At 39.6% G+C, this 26771-nt stretch overlaps 1 protein-coding gene and 1 long non-coding RNA gene across 3 annotated transcripts in view; one reads left to right on the forward strand and one right to left on the reverse strand.

Moving 5' to 3' along the window:
• LOC116153493 (uncharacterized) overlaps positions 1–6421 on the forward strand; it is a 149983-nt gene extending 143562 nt beyond the window's left edge. Inside the window, exons 7-8 of one of the 2 annotated variants that reach the window (XR_010380922.1) lie at positions 3263–3510; positions 3912–6421. This is a non-coding gene — a long non-coding RNA (uncharacterized LOC116153493). Of the gene's footprint in view, positions 1–3262 lie in introns of both variants that reach the window. The other variant, XR_010380921.1, reaches the window with a different exon arrangement.
• Positions 1–26771, reverse strand: part of STXBP6 (syntaxin binding protein 6) — a 222358-nt gene that overhangs the window by 15214 nt on the left and 180373 nt on the right. The window lies entirely within an intron of this gene.

Genomic DNA, 26771 nt, shown 5'->3' on the forward strand with positions numbered 1-26771 from the left:
CATGGCTGTTGGGGACATGAAGATAAGGATTAATACAAAGTGCCTGCAGGTGCTCAGTAGCTGTTTGTCCCTTCACCTCCCTAAGATCACATCTGTTCTCCAGAAATTTTGGAAAAATTGCACAGCCCCACCCAGTTCCTTTGCATGTCTATTTCTCTTTTTATCCTGGGGCCAAGTGTCTTGAGGCTCCCAGGAGACACTCAGATCTTTGTATACCTGCTGTGTGCAGTTTGGTGTGCTGCTCAGAGAGAGCGGAACACACGCTTATTAAATCAAGGTATGCTTTGTTAAGCAGAATGCGTAACTCAAAAGTTGGGGCCCATCATATTGTGCTCAGTTAAAGCTGGAAATAAAACAGTCTCCTGAGGCAGACAGAACAGTAATTCTCTCTAAATAGGCAGGAAGCATATTAATACCCAAATTTATTCAAGCAGTCTGAAAAGAGGCTGTCAGCCACTGCAAATAAAGTCAACTACCTTTTGAATTATAGTCTCTGAGGACAGAGCAGGGACCAGTCTTACTTCATTGATGTTACATTCACATTGGCTCTACTCAATATGTGCTTTTAAAAAAATTATGTTGGCATCTTTTACATTAAGTGATTGAGAAGGTTTTACTGAGAGCAATTTGAGATAATGCTATAGCATTGTATTCAGTCACTGAAGACAATTAAAAGAAATCTGAATGTATAGGAAAATGAGGGAAGGAGAGTAAGATATATTGAAAAGTGACAAGAGAAAGAAGAGGAAAGATTTTTTTAGAAGCACACAAACCATGCCAACAACTATAAACATTGTTTGGTTTTTTTAATATCTCCCTAGCGTTCAGGTTGTATCTTGGTAATCAAAATTTCTAATTCTATGGCTAGTAAAGAGGCAATTTAAACAATTTCAGTAGCTACTTCCTATATCAAATATATATGTAGATATTTGAAATGCAGAATACTCATTTGGAGAAAAGTAGAAAAATCACCTAAAGATAGGCGATTGATCAAACTTTGCCAGTCTGTACTCAGTGCTGAGGAAACATGGTCATTGCAGGGCGCTCTTTAAAACTGAAATCTGGTAATAGTTTTGTGTGGACTACTTGTATTCTGCAATCAACCACTTAGGAATAACTGTACAATAAAGCCCCATTTTTCCAAACTAACTTAAAGAAAGACCAGTTGTGGGGGAAAAAAATTTAGGTTTTAATATAATAAACTCAAAAAAGTTGGCAGGGAGATCTATTATATGAAACCTGTTAATAGGCCAGGAACATCAGTAACTCTCATATTGTATTCCCAAAGTATTCAATGATAATTTATTCCTTGAATAGATTAAATAGTCCGTATTCTATTCTTGTCTATAGTATTAATTTTTTTAAAGCACAACTATTTTCATGGGTACGTAAGGTTCACTTAAGTCTGGTCCAGTACTGGAAACAAATTAATTTTATTGGATACAAATCTATGGGATTCATCCAAGATGTTTTTTTCTTTCCTTTTTCTGCTTCCAATTTTCATTGCTCAGGTCTCTATCACTAGGGGCCATTTTAGCAAAAGAAAAGAAAAGTCCCATGGAAACTTGGTTCCCAGACCGCAGGGTCCCTTCTCAGTCCTAAAGGCGCTCGGAACCACTAACACGCAGTGCTGCGTCCCAGCGTGAGCAGGCACCTCCTCCCCAGATGGTGGTAATTCGGTTGCATGGTAATCGTGATGCTTCCAGGGAGTTGCTGCTTAGGACTGTGTCTGCATTAAACATTTTATAAATGAATAATTTAAGTAAGAATGGTGATATTAACTTCTGCAAACAGTGATTAAATGCAGAGGCCTACCGGGTGAAATAAGTTGGTTCTTAATTCACAGACTCCATTAATTCTCTGAGAGCTTGGGTAAATTACCAGGTTCTTTCTACATTACATGGACTAATCAATACTAATCACACAGCTGCATCTCAGTGTTGGACAATCTCTAGGATTCCCTTTTGAGATAGGAGATTCTTCCAAAAGGTTAAATTTCACTTGTACTTTTGCTGTAGTGACTAATCAGATAAATTCTGTTACAAACCTAGGTTATGTTAGATCAAGCCTTTCCAAAAGGAAGAGTTGTTAACCCATGCTGGGCACGGATGCGGTGCGAACATCAGCCAGTCACTCACAGAGACAGCTGCAGTTCGCTGAATGGTTACTGTGTGCTGGTGCCGTGGGAACTCGTCAAATCCCTCAGAGGAACCTATTCTTAACCTACTTTACAATTAAGGAAACAAGTGCTCAGAGAGGGGAGATAGCTTGCCCAAGGTCACCCAGATCTTGACCTCAAAGCTCTTTTTTAAAAACCATTTTTAAATAAAAATTGTATACATATAAGGAATACAAGATGCTGATTTTATATACATGTAAATAGTGAAGTGATCATTACAATCAAGTTAGTTAACATAGCCATCTCCTTATATAGCTGCCATTTTTTCCTTTTTTTTTTTTTTTTTTTTGTGGTGAGAGCACCTGAAATCACTCTTTAAGCAAACTCCCCGTGTTCAATACAGTGTTATTAACTACAGTCATCATGCCGTGCATTAGCTCTGTGGACTTCCTCATCTTACATAGCTTCACCTTTGTACTCGGGACCAGCACCTTCCCATTTCCCCCACCTCCCTGCCTTGGTGGCAAGACACAGAAAGAAAAAACCCTGCATGATCTCACTTATATATGGAATCAACAAAAGTCGAATACATAGAAGCTGAGAGTTGACCTCAAAGCTCTGAATGACTGTGTCAGCATTTCCCAAAGTGGTCCTGTGGTTTAACAAAGTGCTACATAGAAAACTCAATTCTGTAGTAAATGGCTTTACGAAATGGCTTTCTAGCTGGCTCCTTAATGCAGAACTTTAGAAAACCCTGAATATATGAATGTAAACTGTTAATCAAAAAGTGGTAGAGGTGGAAGCAGGAAAGCTCTGTGAGCAGAATTTCCCAAACATGTTTATTCCCAGATAATCTCCTTTTGCAGAGATGATTTTAGTAGGCTGGATTTCTGCAGAATCTGTTTTGGGAAATGCTACAATAAACTATACTGACTCCTAAGTTAAAGAAGGAAAAATAAATAAATCCAGGCTGTCCTCATCAACTAAGCAACAGATGGACAAGTCATGTAATTACATTAAAAAGGCTTGCTTTATAGAGGCAGCAGAACAGATATAGCATGCTGAGTGGCAGGTCCAGAATTATCTTTTGTCTTAAGTTGGTGGCTAATTTCAGGGACCATGAAATTTGTTTGTTGCCTGCAGCTGGATGACAAAGAAAAATGGACTCAGCGCTCAGGAGCACTTTGTAAACCCATAAACTCAAAAGTCCACTTGAAGGAGACCTTGAAGTTATCTATTGCTGGCGTTACCAAAGGAAGAAGAACAGACCATTCTATTAAGCAAATCTCTTCTGCTGGTGACGTTAAAATAATTTAGTGGAACCTCGGCCATTCCCAAGTCACAGGAATGTGCCATAGCCAAGGACTCAGCCCCTCCCTGTTCCATAAAAGGTATGAGTTCATACTATGCTGTCAAATCACTGTCCCAATATTTTCAACAGCAGGGGTCAAACATTTAGGATTTTATTCATGTCCTTTAAACACTTAAACTTGAGATATGTAGAGAAATCCACCAGTCTCCTTCAGTATTCATTTAAACTTGGTCCTTATGAAGATGTTCTGAGTCACAGGGCATCAGGAGAATGAATTCAAGGACACTTCTTTTGGTTCTCTTTTATTCAGAGAATATCAGGCTCTCAGAAGGGTGGCTGAAATGCAGCTGCAGAGAGGGAACCCTTGTTCTAAAGTTAACAACCTAAAATAGCTCTAAACTTGGTAAAATGGATTTTGTTCTCTGTCTTTGGTATATATGGCAATAAACCGGCTATGATCTGCTCTGCTTTTTATTACAGTTGGAAGCGAGTGCCTTTTACCATAAAAACCACAGTTTCAAGTCCTGATAGATACAATCTGAAAACCCTCCACAGTGCTACTAGCCAAAACAAATTCTGTTCAACATGTGAAGCTTGGTACTTGCTGGCTGTGTGACCTTGAACAAATACCTTGCCCTCTGTTTCCTCACCAGTCATGGAGTTGGTCTAGAACCTACCTCGTAAGGATGTGAAGAATAAATGAAGTTGTCCAAATGGAGTACTTAGTATAGTGTTGGGCACACGGCAGACACTAAACTTTAGCCATTACTGAAAAAAGAAACTTCAGGTATTTGGCACTAAAGTGTCTTTCTGTTAAGCTTTCCATTTAAGCTCATCTTTCCTTCCCTACTCTCTCACTCACCATGAACGTTCTTGAAGGAAGAGTCTACTCCTACTGTGACCTCTCATGCTCCCAGGCACCTTGAACTTTCAGTGCTGTGGCTTCCACCCCAATCTCCTAACATGGTCTCTCAAGCTCACCAATGACCTGTCAAGTCTATTGCCTAATTTAAGTTTCTTCCACTTGGCCATGGGACCACAAGTGGACTGACTATTCCTTTTTAAAAGTGGCTTTCTCCCTGGGCTTCCATGGCACACCATTTCTTGATTCTCTCCCCACCTCTCCCCATCACTTTGATTCTTCCCTGTCAGTTTCATTCCTTTCTTGGCTGGGGTAAGAGGTCGGAGAGGTCTGGGTTTGAGTGCGTCTCTGCTGCGTACTAGGTGTGTGACCTCAGGTTAACTTCTTAATCTCTATGAGCCTGTGTTTTCTCATCAGCCTCAAGGTGATAAAAACAGTACCTCTTTTTCAGAGTTTGTTTTGAGAATTAAATAAAATATGTATTTAGCCTAGCATTTGTAGTGCAGTCTGAACTCATACCTACTGTGGCATTAGTAATATCTGTCATTCAGCACATTTACTGTGGAATAAACAGGGGCCAGATACTATCTATATTTGTCTGCTTCTCAACCTTTACTGTAACATTAGCCCATTCTTTCCCTCCTCACCCTCTATGTGACCCTTTATTCCTCTTCCTCCTGAATTTACTGTGTTAGTTAGTGGCCCTCTGTCCACCCAGCATCCTACATTCAGTTCACCTTTAACTGTTAACTCTCCATCATACCCTGCATCCAAGTGTTGATGCAGTCCAGGGCATTTATCTCAGCTACAGTCAACTGAACTGGGTCCTTCCTAATCAAGTGCCAAGCTACTCATTTGCCACACCCAACAAACTCCAGTCTCTATCTACTGCCTAATTTTTTCCTTGACAAATTTTAGAAAATTGTTAAATTTTGATCAGTCTCTTTCTGTAGGTAGAGTATGTAATAAATGAATTTGTAAATAAATCAGTGTGAATAACAAGGAATGCTATGTCCAGCTCTGTCCCTAACGGTGTCCAAACATTAACAGATTTTGGTGGCCAACCCTGTTTTCTGCTAGAAGAAAGCAAAGTTCTTCGGAAAGCAGTGGGTTCCATACCTTGGGGCAAAGAAAACTCAGAACGGCCTGACATATTTTATTGCCAGACAACAAAGATATTAAAGATACCTTCAGAGATGGTAGGGATAGCACCCAAAGAGAAGCCAGTTTAAAGCAGGTACTACTAGATAAGTTGTATATCCACTGTGATGTTAGAACATCGATAGCAATAAAAGTCGTAACAGTGAAGAGGATAACAATTATAATAATTTTATATAACTTTGTTGCAGCCATAACTGGTTAATGTTGAGTTAATAGAAAATGTACAAAAATGAAGTTGAAATCCAAAACAAGATTAACTATAACCAGATGCTTAATTTTTATTTGATTGCTGTTAATATGTAAAGATTATTAAAATACTTAGATGTTTTATTTCTTTTATGTATCTATCTATATGTGAAAGTATTACTTGTTTCTATCTGTGCCAGTAGCAGTAGGTAAATACAGGAAACTGAGAGTAAGCTAAGGCATTTCAGAAAGAATAGAAACTGTTCCAGCCTAAATGTCCATCAACTGATGACTGAATAAATATGATGTATTTTTATACAATGGAATACTATTCAGCCATAAAAATGGACAACACAACGCCATTTGCAGCAACATGGATGCTCCTGGAGAATGTCATTCTAAGTGAAGTAAGCCAGAAAGAGAAAGAAAAATATCATATGAGATTGCTCATATGCAGAATCTAAAAAACAAAACAAAACAAAACATAAATACAAAACAGAAACAGACTCATAGACATAGAATACAAACTTGTGGTTGCCAGGGGGATGGGAGGTGGGAAGGGACAGACTGGGATTTCAAAAAGTAGAATAGATAAACAAGATTGTACTGCGTAGCACAGGGAAATATATACAGGATCTTGTGGTGGCTCACAGTGAAAGAGAATGTGACAATGTATGTATGTTCACGTGTAACTGAAAAATTGTGCTCTACACTGGAATTTGGCGCAACATTGTAAAATGACTATGACTCAATAAAAAAAATGGTTTTTTTTTTTAAAAAAAGAATAGAAACCGTTCCAGAAAGGATTGAAAGGTGTCAGTGGTCAGTGTGTTCTCTTCTCTAGAAATTTGGCTGTCTGTTGACACTAGATCACATTTGCCAGAAGAAACCCCTAGATAACTTGACCAATGATGACAAGATACATACCAGATCAGTGTATAATGACATGGTGGAGGATTATATAATGCCGGCCCAGCCAAGCAAAGGATACATCCCAGACAGACTCATGTAAAAACCATGGGCTTAACATAAGTGCGACTGATGTGAAACGAAGTCCAGTTACAGAAAGGGCCCAGTTAGATATCCAGGGACTCAGGCTGGAATCACTTTGGGAGACAGTATCATCAGGCTGTGTCCCATTGAAAACAAATTGTTTGGCAACCCGATTCCTCTAGACTCAGGAAATGTGGAAATAAGCGCTTTGGTTACATTTGGAAGATCTATGAAGAAGTAAAGAAGTAGCGAAGACATATATTAATAAACTCATGGTGTTGCTAGCTCATAACAGGTTTAAATATAATATTCTTTTAAGTATTGTAATTGTTATTTTTGCATATGTCTTATCTGTTTAAAGTATCTAAAGTATTCAGAATAATCAGTCCTGTTAGATTGTGATGAAGAACATTTAAAAGCTTAAGAAAATCTGATTTTCCAAGTTTTGTTTAGTAGAAATATTTAATAAATTAAGCATGAAACAAAGTGAAAAAAGTATTTCCTCTCCATGCACAAAGTCCTACCAATCTTCAAGGAACATAAACAGTATCTTCAAGCATGCTCTCTCTCCCTGCCCTGAGCCTCTGCACACTCTGGCTATTATTCAACTTGTGATGCACTTTCCTTCCTTGACTACCTGGTAATTCACACCCATCAGAGGTCACCCCGTCTTTTCCACATTTCCCTGCTAGTTTGTTTATTCATTGAAATGGTTTCTGGTCATCTTACTTGCCACAGGCAAAGGAGCAGGCTGAGAACACAGTCCTAGGTAAAGTCGACAAGCTCCCCTAACACACTGTCCTCACCTCCATGCCAGGCCAGGAGCTTGTCTCAAGAGGCACATCATGTATAGGTTCAAACAACGTATGGGTAGGTGTGTATGTGTTACGCATACACACACACACACACACACACACACAATTTAAAAATTGCCAGGCAATTAGCAAACAATGTGCTGCGATAGTGAATTCAAGGGAAGAGAAACTGACTTAGCTTCAGTGAGGGAGACCCGTCTGAAGAGCTAATGTTTAAGCTGTGTTGTGAAAAGACAAGCTGAGGCAAACCCATGGGCAAAGGCTTGAAGGGGGGGGGGGACTTGTGTTCTAGGAACCAAAATACTAGTGCAGCTGTAAAAGGGGGAACATGCTTTGAGATGAGCCTAGAGAGAGAAGCAGGAGCCGGATTATGCAGGGGCTTAGGGACCGTGGTAAAGAGATGGATAGTAAGAGATTCTAGAAGCCACTGCAGAGTTTTAAAACGGGGGTAACCTGGACTGAGGTCAGTTTTTAAATTCTTACTCTGGCTATAGTCTGCGAACAGAAGCAAGAGAGAAAAGAGAATGAACAGGTGAGAAGCTAAGTAACTCAGGTAAGAGAGGATGGTGGCCTACAGTAGAATGATGTCAGTGGAGATGAGAGCCGTGGACAGATTTGAGACACACACCGAGGGACTGCATATGGCAGATGAGGGAAGAGGAAAAACAGCGAGTGAATCCCAGGTTTCCGACTTGAACTCGTGGGTATGTACACAGTGCAATTTACAAGATAGAAAAAGCTGCAGGAAAGAAAGTTCCTTGAAGGGTGAGTAGGCCTGAGAATCAAATATTTCACTTTAGATAATGTTATACTTAAGCTGTCTATGAGACATCTGAGTGAAGCCAGTAAGGCAAATCGATATTCTGATACGAAGCTCTGCAGAGGTCTGGGATGGAGATAAAGTTTCCAAGTCGTTGGCACAGAAGGAGAATGGGAGTGGGTAAGCTTACTAGGAAGCAACACTAGAGAGAGATGGGAAGAGCTCTCCAAACCACACCTTTAAAAATTTTATCATTTAGAGTAAGGTGAAGGTAAAGTGCCTGTAAGGGCACTGAGAGGAGATAGCCTGAGAGGCAGGAAGAAAACCAAGGTGAATTTGGCACAGTGGGATTAAGTCAGGACAGTTCACCCAAGTGGCGCTACAGTGGTGTCAGGATAATTCAGCGGGAAAAGAATCGTCTTCAATGAGATGTACTGTGACAACTGGATGGCCACATGGAAAAGAATGAAGCTGGATCTGACCTCATACCACATACAAATTTAACTCAAAATGGATCAAAGACCTAAACATAAGGGCTAAACTATGAAAGTCTTAGAACATAGGCACAAATCTTCATCGCCTTAGACTGGGCAATGTTTTCTTAGATATGACACCAAAAGCACAAGCAACAAAAGAGTAAATTGGATTTCATCAACATGAAAAAGAAGGTTGTGCCCTCTCCTCCAAGCTTCCCTAGCACTTTATTCAGGCCTCCATTACCATATTCAACCCATTATTATGATTACCAGGTTAAGTATCTGTTTAGCCAATTAGACTGAATTTCTTACATTTTCTCGTAAGAAAGACATTGTCGCCTCCTTATTTGTATATTTGGTATCAAGGCAAGTACCACCCATACATCCTATGCATTATGTAGCTAACACTACTGTATGAAAATAAACACATTTTTACAAATAGGAGATAAGACTACAAAGGGTGGAAAATAATAGAGAAACCTCACCAAGGAAGAAGAACCCATTAAGATTGATTTACTAACATGGGGTAGGAAGTTAAATGGTCTTGGATTAAAACAATGAAAGGTTAAGTGGCTTGAGAACTTAATAGAGAACGAAGTCTGAGGTTTGAGCATCCTTCATAACAATCAAAGATGAATTTACTGTACTCTTTGACTTAAAAAAATATGTACGCCACAGTATGTGTCCAGCTCAAAGTGTTTCTTAAGAGATGTTTTACCTCAAACTAATTCAAATGTGCCTCAAACCTACTGCTATTAAGCGATCAGGCTCTGGGAATTTAGCATGACTTCAAGTAAAACAGGCTGAAGCCCTTTTTGCTTCACATTGGAAAGTAACCTGGGGGTCATCTAATTCCTCAGAAAATTGTGGTCGGAGGGGTAAGCGAAAGGATTTGCTCAAGGTGCACCCCAGGTGACAGCAGAGCTGGACCTGGAAGCCGTGTTCGCTGGCTTGACGCTCAGTAAAGTTTTCAGCTCACTCATGGTCTTCAGCATTTAAGGAAAACACATGCAGAAGCTGAGAATCTGGCAACTGGTTTCCGTGAAACCACCCATGCTTGTGTCCCCTTTGGAAAGTGTGACCCTTACCTTTTGGAGAACTTCACCCCAGCGGGTATGTACACATACACCAGTTTGTGATTTCAGTGTATGTTACTACCCAGCTCTGATTTCATAAACATAAATCCAAGGGGAAAATCGTACACTTCAAGGCAAAGTGTATGTGTACATACCAACAGGGATATCTTACATGGCCAATATACGTGGGCCAAAGGACTGGAGAATCGTGGAGAAAACTTTCAATTACTGAAAGCTCTTCTGACAGTTCAGTCCTTAAACCGGCAAAGTGATGAGAATGCAACCATGCGCTGTGGGAAACCTCTTATCTTGAGCAGGAGAAATGAGACAGATGAACTTCCACGGAAAGAGATACACTTGCTGCTCAATTTCAGGTGAACTATGCTGCATATAACAAAAGTCTTCTGTTTTAGTCACAGGGGTTGCTTTACTACTGGATTAGGTCATTTTTTGCTGTAGTTAAATCCTATTATTTAGGAGATAGAGAATCAAGTCAGCCTGCAGCCTTGACCTATTTCTTTTTATGACACTGGCATCTGAAAGTTTCAAAGTTTGGGTCATTTATGCTTCAGACATTGTCACAAAGGGCAGTCGAATTCAGCAGTCAGTTCACTGAACTTCAGCATCTCTTTCTGACTCCGTCCCATACTGACACCCGTAAGGATTGAGAGTCACTTAATTTCTTGTTTTAATATGGTGAATGCAAAACAGGGAATCTCATCTCACAGACAAACTGGGAATACGGTGATGAGTTAACGGCCATGCTAGCAGATGCCAAGTACAGTTTCTGTCCAGGCTGATAGCTGTAGGGGTGTTTTTACCATCTCTCTGGTATCATACTTAATTTAAAAATTGATACAAAATTCCAATGGGTTTCATGACTATTCATTAGTTATTCTACAGTCTTAATGTATTTTGTTTGATTACTAATGAATTCCTGTAACATATTTTACTTCCTAAGAAGAATGCTCTGAAAACTCCTGCCAACTGGTCATTAAAATCCACAACAATTATCATCAACTGAATCAAATTGCTCTCAATTACACAGGGGAGTTAATCCATGCTGCATCACTTTAAACACAAATATTTTCAATTCATATTAGCAAGTCACAAACTGAAGGAAAGAAGGCTCAGCCAACTGTAGACCTGGATGTCTATTTATAAAAGTTACAAGTGCAACCCAATTTCCATTTGTACTCTTTATTATTTATACTTACTGCTAAGTGCCCGCTGTTCACCAGGAATTGTGCCAATGCTTTACATCCATTATTCTCTAAACCTTAATGACTACCCTTGAAGATATTCTTATCCTCCCCCTTAAAACTGTTAAAACTCAGAAATTCACCTAAGATTATACTGCTAGTGAGTGAGAGAATCTTGGTTCAAATTCAAGTCTGGCTGACTCCAATATCACTTTTTTTTTTTTTCGTATCTTAAGAGTTTCCAAAGAAATTTCTTAAGGGTACATACACATTGTGAGGTGAAATCTTAACGTACCAAGCATAGATCTTCACTTGTCCCAGCCTCATGATATGTACTCAGGCTGTGAGCGTGGCACTCACAGACTGTCATCCCCTACCTTTGATCAGCTCAGTAACATAAGCCACAGTGCTTCCTCCTGGAATCCAGTTCGGATCCCCATTCTGTCCATGCTTCCCACAGCACCCTCAGCGCTTCTCTGACGAAGTGTTCATTGCAGTGCACCCAAACTGCTAGTCTGCTTGTCTGTACTTATTTTTGATCACAAGGGCAGCCCCTTTGTTCTTTGGGCATTTCCAGGTCTGATGCCTGTCATTTAGTGGGCGTTCAAGAGATGGTTGTTGAATGGATAGTGAACTGATAAAGAATAGAAAATAGTTTTGGTTTTATAAAGATGTCATGAGGTTACTATTTATGCCTAAATCCTATTTTCATTGGCCTTCATCCTGGATTGTGCTGTTCTTACCGGCACACAGAAAGGAGCAACTCCTGGAGGCACTAAGATAAAATTCAAGTTTTACAGCATTTTTCTAAATTGCTTGGGACATCTTTTTATTATACCAAAAATATAATCATGTACAAAATACAAGCTCAGGATATTTGACTGGTATGGAAAATGTTCCTTTCAAAAGAAATGGCACTATTTACAAAGTTGTTATTATGGTTCTGGTGGGGAAGAGACACACATAGTGAGTGAAAACCAAAACAGATTTTGCTTTTTCCTGTGTTTACTCTATTTAGAATATTAAGGAAGGCATGCTTTTCACACCTCCTGCTTAAATACTACACTTTTAAAAAGGATTAAGCTTTGAAAACTCAATTTAGAAGAATCAACTTTTAGTGTATTTCATCCCTTGCCAACAAACAGGTTAAAATGTTAACAGAATCACATGTGAAAGATAAAGATTTCTGTCAATTTAAAAACATTGTATTTCACTCACTGGGTTTTCCAAGTGTCATTTTAAGCCACTTACAATCTTTGCTGTGGGAAGGAACTTTATATCTTGAGGAATAATACTCTGTACTTCTAAGGTATGTGACTGTTACATATTACATAAATCATACAGATGCTAGTGCTCCTTGAAATTTATAAGGTGGAGAGACCACGCAGTGCTGAGTAAATAATGATGAGGGGTTTGGGGTGGGAAGCATGAAAGTAAGGTGACCAGTGATTAGACTGTTGCGAATATTCCGGGAAAAGATGACAAGGGCTTAAACTGTAATAGGAAAGATGGAAATAAAAGAGCAGAATTTTAAGAGACAGAGGGAGCACCCAGAGTAAGGGAGACTGGCTTGTTAAAGATGACTTGTTTGCAGACAGTGCATCATGGATTTCTAAGGGAAAAAGCAGGGTCTTTGGGTGAGTAATTTATTAAAAGATCAGTTCAAGTTGTCTGATTGGAAATTCTGAATCTCAAAAAGTGCTCCTGCATGATACGCAAAAAGAGTTTGGTAGAAATAATGGTAGGTATTCACAAAATTGTGTTTCATTTCCCTTCTTCCAGGATACATAGAGAGGATCTATTTTCCAGCCCTCCTTGCAGTTAGATCAGCAATCCTGCCAGTGGGCCGTAAGCAGAAGCAGTGAGTGTCACTTCTGGGCTGAGGTTAGGAGAAGTCGGGGTGGCCCTGGAGCTCTCTTTCCTAGAATCTGACTCTGGAAGGCACTTGTTGAGATGGTGGACAACAAGATGCAAGCAAGCTGGATCCTTGAGTCACTACTTAGAAGCTACCCTTGAGAGAAATTGAGTTCACAGAACTTGCTGGCATGAGAAATATCTTATTTGTTACGCCACTGAGTCTGAAGTATGTATGTTTGTTATCGAAGCATAACCAGGTGTCGTTCTGACCAATAAAAAGGATGATGTTCACATTTTCAACACATTTTGAGGAAAGTACCCAGGTTTAGAAGACCTCCTTAAAAATGTTTTATTTAACTAAACTAAGGGTTCTCTCCTCGGGCTGTGGATGGCTTTCTTGTTGCGCCTTCATGTAGCCAGAGAGGATGCCGGCGCCCTTCTAATAAGGGCACTAATCTCATCATGAGGGCTTCACCCTCGACCTAACTCTCAACGGCCCCACCTTCTAATACCGTCCCACTGAACATTGGGGTTTTAACATATGAATTATGGGGGGAGACAGACATGCAGTCCATAACATTATCTAATTAAAAAAACACAAACTATTTTTTAAGGAAGTTGTTTTTTTCTTACTTCTATATTATCAGAACAAAAAAGTAGGTGCTATTGACAAATAAGAATTAACCTAATTTTATGGTTTAAAATATAAAAACATAGACTTTATATAGATTAATATACTAATATAGTTAGTTAAAACTTCATTTTCTGCTTTGAATTTGTAACTGTAGCTACGCTCAGTAACAGTATTCAAAATGTCATTTTCTCTTGCGTGGTATAGATGCAAATACCCATTTTCTACTTGCCTTCTTATCAGAAAATGTGTCCATGGGTAAACTAAAAGGAGCAGCAGCAGCAAGGTAAGAAATGTTGCGCTGTACAAGTGAGACCGTCTAGTGCCACTACTGTGGCCACTGGGGGGACCAGATCCAGTAGCAGAGAAAAGTGGGGTGCTGGCTGTCACTCCATTCTTCACTGCCACTAGAGAAGCCAGGAGCAATACCCTCGTTCACCCTTTAGTTAGAGACACCCCTGAATGTGTGTATGAAATCATACTCCACCTTTGGTACCTGAATGGTTTTTAATAAGATTATTGGCAACATGCAAACGGTGCAACTCGATTCAGTACCGAAGGGACTTTGTAAGTGTAAAATACTTATTTTGTACTCAAGACCTGGTCAAAATACTAAAGACAACTAGCGTTTGAAAACTCCCAAGTCTGAAGTGAAAATCAGTAACCAGTAAAGAGGGCGTATCTGTTAACTGACAGACTAAAACCTCCTTGCGTCAGTTCTTGTTACACAGAGAAGCTAGGGAAGTACGTACAGATCAAGGTCAACAAGTGAAAAAGGAAGATGAAGAGGAAAAGAAATCTTCCTCTTAACTCTTTAAATCTTCAGGGAAAAAAATCCAGCTTCAAGTAAAATCTTAACATGAGTCTAATTAAGCACTTTTACTGCAGGATGAAGCTGTAATTAAAGCTTTCCCTTACACGGCTTAGTAACTTGCAGCTGCAGGCTGGATGTTTTAACTATCATCATATTGGCATTAGTTTGACAAAGTGCACTAATCATTTCCTTTTGTGAACTAGACGACATCAAGAACATGCATATTTTAATTCACGCGTTAGTCGATACAGACATAATTATTAGAAGTTACGGGAAATATATGGCATTGCCGTTTTTTTCTAGTCTCTTTTTTTAGGTAATTGAACACTTTGCTTATTTTGAATAAATGTAACTTGACACAAATGATCTAGAACAAGGAGTTGAAACAGCAGGGAAGATGGCAGAAACAGGACAAATTCCTAAGCTCTGCAGAACACAGGAGAATTGAGAATTCTTAAAGATGAAAAGGAGTCTGAAAACTATGCAGACTTGAGGGGCTACCAGGCAGTTATTTCCATGGAAGAATTTAAATTCATACTCTTGTAAGAAGCGAGACTGTCTTTCTTGGTTTAAGTTCAGGGCTAGAAGCAGATTCACCATCAGTGATCTGAATTTAGTGCCGCCTAGCTGTACGCTTAGATGGCGTGATCACCTGTTAAGTCCTTCCACACATACGCTTTAGTCAAAAGCAAGAAAAAGAGGCAGCAAAATGTTGTTCGGGGCTTTGGGGGTGGTGGGCAGGTTGGAACTGTCAGTCCCCAGAACTTTGGGGCTGAGTCCAAGTGGAGGACCTGCCAGCAGAGTCACCCAGAGCTCTGCTACACAGGGACTTGGGCTCATTTCAGCGAAGGCTGGGACAGAATGTGTCAGTCAAATGAAATGAACAGACGACAGCTGAGTAGGAAACATAATCCTGCTATTACTCAAAGAAATCTCGCCTGGCACTCTGACATGACTGGCTGTAAATGAGCATCTTTATCTTGGACTTTCCCGCCCTGGGGGAGGTCTGCCAGAAAGACAGGTCATCCCCAGACCCGGCCCTGCCCTGGCCTGGGTTGTTGGGGATCAGTGCGTGTGGGGAAGCAGCAGCCCCTCCTTGCCAGCTCTCCAGCCTGACTGTCCCAATGGAATGAATGACATCATTGAGAATGACATCATTGAGGATGACAGCATCCGGAGCCACCGCTGTGATTCCCACTCGCACCGCCATGGGTGGAAATACATCTGCTCCACGCCTGCGCTGGGGCCTTGGGTCCCAGTGAAACAAATTCTCCAGAAAAAACCATGGTGGAGCTTCACTCAGCAGTGCCCACTCTCACCTCCCACCCTGGTCACTTGCAAGGGAACGGAGTGGGGCCGGGGGGGAGAAGGGGCTGTAAGTGTCAGAGAGGCTCTGGGGAGCTGAGGGTGGCTGGAAATAGGAACTGGAAAGGAAGAACAATAGCTAATGACCTCTTAGAGTCTGGCAATCGAAAGAATATTTTCCTTCTTGTTAAATTCTGATTGAGGACCTGGATTCAATTTCCCAAAGGAGAGCTTTGCTGTCTTTTAAATGAGCAACAGACATATTTGTTGTGGTCTGTAGTCATGGGACTAAGCAGGCTGCCTGCAAGATTGGTGACTGGTTGCTTCCAGACTCCTCCTCACCACCCAGGAGGCACAAACACCCAGAGAGACCAGGAGCGCTTGAAAAGACAGATCATAACGTTCAAAGCTGACATCTACTCTTTTGCCATCACTCTATGGCAAATGACTACCCAGGAGGTACCTTACTCAGGGGAGCGTCAGTACGTGCTCTCTGCTATAATGGTCTATAGTCTCCATCCCTCTCTCCCAGCTGCTGACGTCATGGACTCCATCCCTGGGGAGAGACTTGAGAAGAGCGTCCAATGCTGCTCGAGGGCCAGGGCTTTGCAGCAGCCAGCTGCAGAACTTCTGGTTGCCCTTAACTCTTAGTGAATTTGGCTGACTAAACCTGTATCATGATAAGCTTTGTCTTTATTTCTATTCCTTCTTAAAGAAGTGGAGATGCAGAAAAAAATATTTGTAGGATAGATTTTTAGAAAATAAAGTTACTAAAACACACACGCACACACTGGCCAGTATACCTGAGGGCCCTTCCGTGTCTGTTAAGTACTTTGAATCTAATGCCTTTCAGAGGTGTACTGAGGGGGACTGAGCAAGTCTAAGCATAAGCACCTATATGCATGAACAACTTAAATGCCCTCCCTTATTTAACCCCTACTTCCTACCCATTGAAACATTCCCAGCAGATTTAATAGTGAGGTTTCCTGTAAGCTGAGATTAAAAAGTCAGTCAGATGAAAACACAAAAAAAAATCCAAACCATTAAAAAAGAAGAAAAGAACAAGCTAGCCCAGACCATCCAAGCCCATCAGAGATCTCCCTTCTCAACTGGGAACCCGGCCAAGCAGCCCCACGGGGACTTGAGTTCTGTGATGATGAGTGAAAGTTGCATTGTCTGTCCCTGTGTGCCCTACTTCTCTCCTTTTCTCTAATTTTAGACATACTGGCCTTGACAGTGTCCCTTAATAAAAAGATCAGCAGTAAGTGCTCAGGTCCCAAATCTGACGTTTCCCGCACTTAAGAGGAAGGAGCGGGATTCCCTGCCATCTTCTTGTAGGTTGAGAGCTTTTATGTAATCACAAAAAACATTCTGGAGGACTGGAACCGTATCATGACCAACATCCTTCTAATTATATTACACTTCATATTTTCAAAGTACACTGAAGGCTATAATCAAATGCATCCAAAAATGCTATTTTTGACTAGCTAAAAATTCACTGAAAACGACTCCTCTAGGGCAGAAGTCAGCATATTGCTCCTGTAAAGGGCCAAAGAGCAAATATTTCTGAAAGGCCATAAGCTCTGTTGTTGTAGCATGAAAGCAGTCATAAGCAAATATGTAAATTAATGGGTGTGCTTGTATTTCAGTAAAATTCTACTTACAAAAATAGGCTGGATCTGTATCTGGCCTGGGACCTGTAGTTTGTGGACCTCTGCTCTGGGGTTATAACTGAAAATTCGCCTGGGTGGTATCAGCATACAACCAATTTATTCAGTGCCTTAAAAAAATAACCGTAGGCAAAAGAGAATTTTGCTTATGATCTAAATAAATCAGAATTAGGAATACACGATGTAGCAATAGGGTACTACACCTGCCAAAAAAAAAAAATTCAGTCAATTCTGTTTCAATAATGCCATTTCCTGAGAAGGTGACAGTCCCTAAAAACCTAATAAATATAGTAACCATATCTATGATGTGATTTATAATTCTTGAAAAATAAAAGTATCAATACTTAATATGTACTGAACTACTCTGTCCCAGACACTATACAAAATACTCTATAAGAATTAACTCACTTAATCCCCACAACAACTCTGTGAGGTAGGTAGGTACTATTATTATTCCCACTTTACAGTTGGGAAAACTGAGGGCTGGATAAATAATCTGGCTGAGATCATAAGGCTAGTAGGTGAAAGAGGTGGGATTCAAACTCATGCAGTCTTGCTCCTGAATCTGTGATCTTAATCACTACTCTTCAGAGAGCAAGAGGAGAAGGAAGGCAAGTCAATATTTAGCCCTGGGAGTTCCACCTCAGGGATGGATGCTTGGCTCTTTGTGCATCAGCAAATATTTCCCGACTTTCAACCATGTGTTGGATAGCATGCCTAGTGTCTTACATATATTATTTAATCCTACTCATAGTGCTCTATGGGAGGAACTATTACCCTATTTTAACAAAAACCATGGCTTAAGGAGGTTATGAATTGTGCAGGGACACACCCTACTAAGTGATGGAGCCACCTATGCTGGCTCCGTTGGGATGACCATTTTGAAAATAATATGATCACTTTCTGAACAGCTATCTGCAGGAGGTTCATATTACCGAAGAGGGAAGAGGACCATGTTTCCATCTAGCAGGCGGCAGATGTTCTCTTTATGACACAGGGCTGTATGTGTGACAGAGACCTCTTAAGTCTTTACTTCCCCAAAGAAGATCTGTACCACAGGGATGCAGAGAATGCAGTTTCCTTCCTCCCACATCAACAGATTGATTCCTGCAAATATGGCTTTGACTGTGTGATTCTGTGTTCAGCCCATATTTTCCTGCTGTCCAGGCATCGTGCCAAGCTGAGTCCATCAAACCCAGAGCTTCCTGGCACTGGCTCATTGTTCAAGAAAGGATTGCTAACATCCACTTTGGACCATTTCATTCTGCTGGATTTGTCTGAGACCACAGCAGTGAGAGCTCTCTCTTGGGGTCTACCTTGACCTTTACTGTGGTTGTCAGCCCTTCACTACATACAGGGATTTGTAATTAGAAACAGCAACTCATCTCATCAGAGATAATTTGATTCCTACATTCTCCTAGTTGATTTTGGATACTGTTCAAGAGAAGAGAGGAAAATCCTTTTTTATTCTATTATTTTAAAACCCAAAGCCTAACAGATGCAACTATGCCTTTTTGCCTTGTCAAAGTCAAATTAATTCAGTAATTCTATCATTCCCAGTACAGACTTCAGCATGGATTAACTATCCACTAAACATACAGCATATATTCCTTGATAACTATGTCTAGAATTTTAGCTCCAGCTTTTTAAGGAGACATCCAGAATAATTAAAAAATAATCATTGGGCTACTAAGTTTGGCCATGTATTTTTGCCCTGTTCATGATCACTGCTGTTTCTTACGTTCTGCTCCTTCCCTTTGGGTTCACCTTGCTTCATACTGAAGTACATCATTTAGTAGTTCTTTCAGCAAGGGTGGGGGAGGGAGCAAGTAATCTTGGCGTGTCTAGAAAGATCTGTTTTTCTCTCACTTCTATATTATAGTCTAGCTGGGTATGGAATTCTAGATTGACAGTTATTTCTGGAAGTTAATTTTGACTTCTGGTATCTCTTGGTGCTTGAAAGCAGCCATCAGTTTGTCCTTCCACTGAAGGAAACTTTTATTTTTAGTATCTTTTAAGATTTTTCTCTTTGTCCTCAATGTTTTACTCCATTATGTTTTTTCTAGCTATAGCTTTGTTTAATCTTCAAGTGTGGCACTTGCTGGTATTCCCTATCTGAGTCTTCAATTCTGGAAAAGTTTTAGTCATTATCTTTTGGAATATTGCTTTCCCACCATTCTTATCCCCTCTGCTTCAGAAACTCCTATGAGATGCATGCTGGGGCCTCTTCTGTGCTTCTGCCCATCACATACACCTGCTCCTTCATATGCTTCATGTCTCTGACCTGCATTGTGGGTGGATTTCTCACTGTTTTCCAGTTCAATGATTCTGTCTTTGACTATGGCCAATCTAGATTTTATTCTAATAACTCAGTGTATTTCAAAGACTATATTTTTTCATTTCCAGAATTCTTTCCTCCCCACTACTTCATCTTTTCATTTGGTTTTGGTTTGTAATACCTTGTTCTTTTTTCCCTAATTCCTTCCTTTATCTTTTGAGTATCATAAACTACTTACTTTAAAGTCATTTGCAAGCTGCTCTGTCATTTTAATTTCACCTGGAGTAAATTCATTTCCTTTTTTTTCATATATTGTAGAATTTTGGTGTGTACATTCTTCTTGAGTGGGAAATTTTAATTTCTTCCCCCTTTTCCTCATCACTTTGGTTCTTTCTCAGGGGGAGGGTAACAGCTCAATAGTAGAGCATGTGCTTACCATGCATGAGGTCCTAGGTTTAATCCCCAGAACCTCCATTTAAAAATAATTAAAAATAAATAAAAAAATAAAGCTCACTTTGGTCCTTTCCTCCCTATGTGTAGTTTTCTTTCCAGGATTGGCACCTAAGACAACTGGGACTTAAAGTGATGGTCTGAGGCTCCTGTCCTGGGTGCTATTCTGGATATCGCAGAGCCAGCCCTAAGCCAGCGGGCAGCTGGCTCCCAGTCTTGGGTGAAAGGCTGTGTCTGCTTTCTCTTGCTTCCCCAGGAATGCAGGTTCTTGTAAGCCACTACCCCATAAAGCAGTTGGTCATGACTTACTGGTAGATTCCTTACTTGGGCAGAACAGGCTTGGTTCCAAGCAGTGAATGTGGCTCTGGTCTTCTGCTTTGCATGGGGCACTTTTAGTCACTTTTACAGCATGGAATTCAAACTACCTCTTTCCAGACCTGCAGCCCAGCAGGCAAGTAGCTTCATTCCTGCTGTTTTATGATTCTGGTTTAGGCACATACTTATCTTTTTTCCTGAAAGTGACCATTTCTTTTCAATCTCCTCTATTTTGTATGTGGTGATGCTGAAGGAGTCTCAAAATGTGAATTTACAATGCTGAATAGCTCCAATATTCAATTTTTAAAACATTCATTTTTATCAGTATAACAATCCAAAAATTCTGTAACGTTCAGCAGTGATAAAACTTATTTTTCCATTTGTTCTCACCAGCAAACAAAGAAAAAGCTGATTATATCTTATGACAGATTCTCTTATTTACCTAAGCCTGGCAAATTGAAAGTAGATGGTCCCAAATGCTGCATTTAAATTTACTTTTTTTAACGGCAGTTGGGGGGGGGGGGGGGGAGAAGCAGCAATAATTCAGTGGTCTTGTTTATTATGATCTGTTTTAGAACTTAAAACTTGGCAGCTTTTTACTTAATCTTAATCAGAAAGAAATCCAGCTATTTGTGCTTGCATTTACTCAGCTTTTAAGAGATAAAGCTGAGAAGGATAATAGTCCAAAAGAGGGGAATCGTAATTTGGAATTTTCTTAGTCATCATTGAGGAAAGCTTTACCATGTTCTTCCAAGGCTTTTACTTTCCAGAAGAAGATTCATACATATTCTAGTTTCAAAGGCTGCCTTACCAGGGACTCCACCTTAGTTACCCCTGGTGTCGCTGGTCTGTAAGTGTTTATTTATGCAAAAGAGTTGGATGTAAATGTATCATACTTTATGTAACATATGTATTGCTGAAAATGTACGTATATCTTAAATTTCAACAAATAAAACTGCATTTTCCTTTTAAAGTATAATATAATTTCAAAGATGTGTTCCTAGAGGAAAAGAAAATATGACCTGAAATACATAAGAAAGGGCAGCCTTAGGAGAGTGAACTTAGTCAAACACTTAACTGGAAAAAAACTTAATAGTGATAAAGCAATGACTATGGTAGTTCAAATATTATACTGAAAATACAACACTGACCAATGCCAAGAACTATACTAACTGCTGGTGAAATGAGAAGAGAACCCAATTTTGCTGGAAGAACACTTCGAACTTTTAGACAAAACCATGCATCAGTGACAGCTCTGAAGAGTTTCTCTGCTTTTCTCCAAGGGGTAAGACGGAAAGATAGATTTTAGGAACAGACAGGTTCAAATCCTGCCTTTCTTTTATTATCTGTGTGACTGTAGGCAGTTAAGTAACCTGAGACCTAATTTCTTTACCTGTAAATGGGGATAACGATAATTACTTTTTAAAATTAATGTGAACTAAAAAAAATTGCCCCATATAGTAGGAACTCAGTGTGGTGACTATCAGTGTCATCATCCATTAGCTGCCTTTTTCCCTAGAAGTTAAGAAAAATGCAAATACGAATACATATGGCTGCATCTCTGCTGTACCTGATGTAAGGGCAACTTTGAAAGCTAAGTATCTCTGTACCTCCACTCTCTCCTCTGTGTCTCTAATTCTGTATTAATTCCCCTTAATAGGAGGCAAGGCAGGACAACAGGAAGGCAGAATTTAAAGGAAAACATTAATTATAATGTACTAATATAATTATTAATTATAACAGCTACCACTGCATTCCACAGTTCTCCCTATGCACCACGCTAAATGCTCACACATGACCTTATTTAAAATCTTACAACAACCCCATGGAATAAGCATTATTATTCTGTTTTAGAAGAGGAAGTCAAGCTTACAGTTTAAGTAACTCATCCATGGGTAGTAAACAACAGATCAGAAAGTCAAACCCAGATCTGCACAAAGTTTCTTTCTTTCTAATGTGTAATGCACCATACCAGGAAGACAAGATTTAAGAAGCAATACCACAGAGAAGGAGGTACATACACATCCCAAGAAATACAGAAAACTATTGAATGAACATGTTAATTGCATTTCAGGTGCTCATGTTGGATCACTTCTAAACGTATGTTGAATTAAAGCGATAAATCCAACCAGCTAACGTGAACTTGTCTGATGAGTATGTGTTAAATACACTTGACCTTGACATTTTATATCAAAGCTGAAGAGGAACTGTCAGTCTCTAGAGGAATACCACCAAGGTGTTTACAGGTAGGGCAGGTAGATCATTTTCTGAGGATGCAGGAAGGGGAACACCAAGGAAAAGAATAATCTTTAACAAAACAAAATGGACTACAGCATCTCCACCTCAAAAGACTTCCTAAAATACTCAGACCCCCTAGAAACTTGTAAAGAACCTAATTATTCAGGAAAATCAACTCCTTAAGTGATGAGAAAGGGCCAGGGTACAAATATTGCAGCCGGTAAAGTAAGGAGCTTCTGGATAATGTCGCACAAGCAAGCCCTTTCAGCCACTTAAGTACTGAGTCTTCCTAAAAAGTTTACGTGTTTCTAAATTCAAATGTGTTAAGTCATAATAGATTCATACAAGAAATACAGCCTATAGGAAATACTTAAAAATACATCTTATAAAAGGAAAAAAATGTAGGACATTTACAATAGTGTATATTCTAGCTTTTAGAAAAATGGTACGGTAGGAGAACACCAGCTTCTCAAAGATGCCCACATCCTAATTCCCAGAACCTGTGAACATATTACCTTACACAGTAAAAGGGATTTTTGCAGCTGTGCTTAAGTTAAGGATCTTCAGATGGGAAGATTGTCCTGAATTACCGGGGTCAACTCAATATAACCAGAGGGGTCCTTATAAGGAGGAGGCAGGAGTGTAAAAGCCAGAGAGAAAGATTCGAAGATGCTGCACTGGGGACTCTGAAGATAGAGGGAAGAGACACAAACCACAGAACAAGCAGCCTCTAGAGGGTGAAAAAGCAAGAAAACAAGTTCTTCCCTAGAGCCTCCAGAAGAAACACAGCCTTACGGACCCACTCTAGACTTCTGCCCTCCACAGCTGTAAGACAATACATTTGTGTTGTTCTAAGCCACTAAGTTTGTGCTAAATGCTTATAGCATTATTAGGAAACTATACAAATGGCCAAGATGGTAAACCTACTGTGAATAGAAAATTAAAATATGCATTAACTCTAAGGTTATGACCATTTGCTTTTAAATGATTAAGCCTTTAAACAATTATATTCCATCGTATTCAAGTCAGAAAGTCAAAAGGTTAAAGAAAATGCACAAGGATTGTATACTGACACCTAAAAGACTTCCTTACACAGTATAGCACAGGGAAATATATACAAGATCTTACGGTAGCTCACAGAGAAAAAAATGTGACAATGAATATATATATGTTCATGTATAACTGAAAAATTGTGCTCTACACTGGAATTTGACACAACATTGTGAAATGATTATAAATCAATAAAAAAAGTTAAAAAAATAAAATTATGAAAAAAAAGACTTTCTTACAAGTACAAACGTGTTTTTCCTCTCCTTTACGTGGTCTCTAAAAAACTAACAGTCCTAGAAGCAAACCGTCAGGACAAGCTTTTGGCTCTTATCACAGATGTGTGAATCTACTCTGAGCTTGTACAAAACAGCCTCCCCTCCCCTTAAGTCTCAACCTCTTATAATGAGAACTGGAAAGAAGATCAATAAAATCAACCAACTGTGAAAATAAGGTCCACAGGATGGAGTGAAACACTGATCAAGGGAATAATATATGATAGTAGAAATAATCACAAGGAGATTAGATCGTGTGCCATATTTATACGTGATGCAGGGAATGCCCCTGACTTTTACCCATCATACTCTGTGCTGTTTACTTCTCTGTGTCATAAGGGGCATGAAGCTGATCCTGACCAGAATGTTCTCAGTCGGATTCAAGGAGGGGGACACTGATTCCACTTGAAGGTTCTTTTCTACAAGGCATAGTATTACGAGTAATTATAACAATTTAGATTTTCTCAAAGCATAAACACTCAGTTTCTGCTTAGATATCTAAACTCAAAAATACTCTGAGTCTTCCTTACTACTGTCTTTTTTGGCATGAACCACTAATTTAAACAAAAGGAAAACAAGTAGTCGCTTTGCCACTAACAGCACCCACTAAGTCTAAAAGGCACTCATTTGCCACCTCACAATTCAACCACTCGGAAGCTGGAGAAAGAGAGTCCCTAAGCCAACGAAGACTTTCCTCATTCTTTTCCTAAAACATATATTTTTCCTCAATATAATGACTGATTTGTTTTATTGCCTTCCTGCCACTCAAGTCTTGCAGTTGAAATATGCTCGGTGTGCTTTCATGGCCAGAAAACATTGAAGATATTCTTCCCCCTTCACGGGTATGACGCAGGGAATGGTTCAGGGACCCGACAGTAGCAAGACCTTTGGATGCTGTACTCATATGAAGCTGGAACAAAACCCAAATCAAACCAGCCAACCAAAAGCTAAGCCAGGGTCACTTTCCGTGCGCGTTTACGTGACAGTGAGAGAAGGCTACAGATGGACCCTGTGGACAAAGGTGAGGCAGAGCTTGCAGGCAAGCCACAGGGTCCGACCAGGGTCCTCGCTAGACCAGTCACTTCCATCACGAAGAAAACCATCAGACTGGCCAGAGAGGAGGCTACATTTTTAAAGGGGCAGCTCCTGCCAGTTCTTGAGACCCTTACTCTTTCTCCATAAATGGGGAGCCTTAGTTCTGCTGGTGTCCCCAGGAGTCAGTGGCAGGCTCCTTTCCTTGTTCTTGCAGTAAACTAACTCCTCAAAACCAAGCCAAAGACATTCAGACTCAGGATTCAGCTTCCTTTCCTGTGCAAAATTAACCAGGAATCTCATGTTTGGTTACAAAAGAGCTTTAGCGGAATTTCTATAATTATTACTAATTTAATTTGCATTTTAAAAGCACTTTTCTCTGTAGAATACCCACAATAGGTTTTTTAATAGTCCTTGTTTCACAGTCTGTCTCATATTTTCCTCTGTATTTTTGATCAGCTAACATTATGCCTGAGAGATTCCCATCTCAAATTATCTTTAAGTCCTAATAATTGGCCATCCTTAAGTTTATTTAATCTATAAACTTACTTTGCTTTTAATATTTGTTATGGTGGCTAGAAACTGGGATGCCCACGAAGGTTGCTAGATAAAATACAGGACACTCAGTAAAATCCGAATTTCAGGTAAACAATGGATAATTTTTCAGTTGTCCCAAATATTGCGTGGGATATATTTATACAAAAAAATATCCACTGTTTATCTGAAATTCAAATTTTACTGTGCATCTTCTATTTTGACTTCCTAAATTTGGCATCCCTAATTCTCTTGCTTCTTGCAGGACAGCTAATGAACCCAACCCTGGGCAGGCATATTGTGAGTAGAAGGGTGAGAAACGTTTGGTCTTATAAATCTGAAGTCTCCAGCTTCATATTTACATCAATGTCCAAATTTCAAATAACTCCATGTGATAAATCTAGTGACTCAGTCTTACTTTAATGATCAGATACAAGACTGAAATTTTTTAAAGCTTAGGATATAATGGGGGGGAAAGCCATTTTATTTACCCCTTCATTAAAGGTTTTTGAAATCTCATATTTCTGGATAGTTTCTCAGGTATTAAGCATAAATTCCTTACTTCTATTCCAGGGAAGGAATAGGACTAGAGCTTTCAACCCTGAAGATTACATTCTGATCTGCTGTCCTAAAGGTGTGTGCTCTGAGTGGTTTCCCCCGACGTGGGAATGAATTTCATGAATCGCTAAATAACCATTTTCAGAACCAGTTACTGCTCTTGAGAATTTACAGCTTCTCTTCACTAAAATTCCAAGTAATTTTTAGTTCTTGATGCTTCTATGTTACAGCAGAGCAACAATTTTTAAATGCCAGCTGACGATGGGGTTTTTATTGGTCTAGGAAAAATGAGGACAACGTAGTTAAGGTTTTCATTAAGGTAAATGCTTTCAGTATAAGGAATAGCCCTTTATACTCAGAGATTATGTCCCTTTTTAGTATCAAAGTAAACCTTTATGAAATTAGGGTGATACTGGAGATGAAGATTTTTTAACGTCTTACACAGAAAATTGGTTGGCAAACTCATGTCACCCAAATTCTTTTAAAAATGGTATGTGTCTGGGTATCTAAAAGTATGGACATCATACAGCATGCCTTTTATGTCTGTTTCAGAAATACCATTTCATGTCTAACAGTATTAAACAACTTGACTCTGATCCAATTGCCTCCTTTTTTGGATGTGGAAAGAGAAGTGGACGCAAAATAATAGTCTAGGTTGAAGATAACGTTGGTGGAAAAAAAAGAATATTTCTTTTCTCTCATAAAGTTCAGAAAACATGTTTTAGGTTTTTTTTTTCTTTCCTACAAGAACTGAATTATGTGCCCTGATCTCTGGCACAGTGGCACTCAATATATTCTAAGCATT

The sequence above is a fragment of the Camelus dromedarius genome, chromosome 5 (assembly GCF_036321535.1).
Source record: "Camelus dromedarius isolate mCamDro1 chromosome 5, mCamDro1.pat, whole genome shotgun sequence".
NCBI classification, from domain to species: domain Eukaryota; kingdom Metazoa; phylum Chordata; class Mammalia; order Artiodactyla; family Camelidae; genus Camelus; species Camelus dromedarius.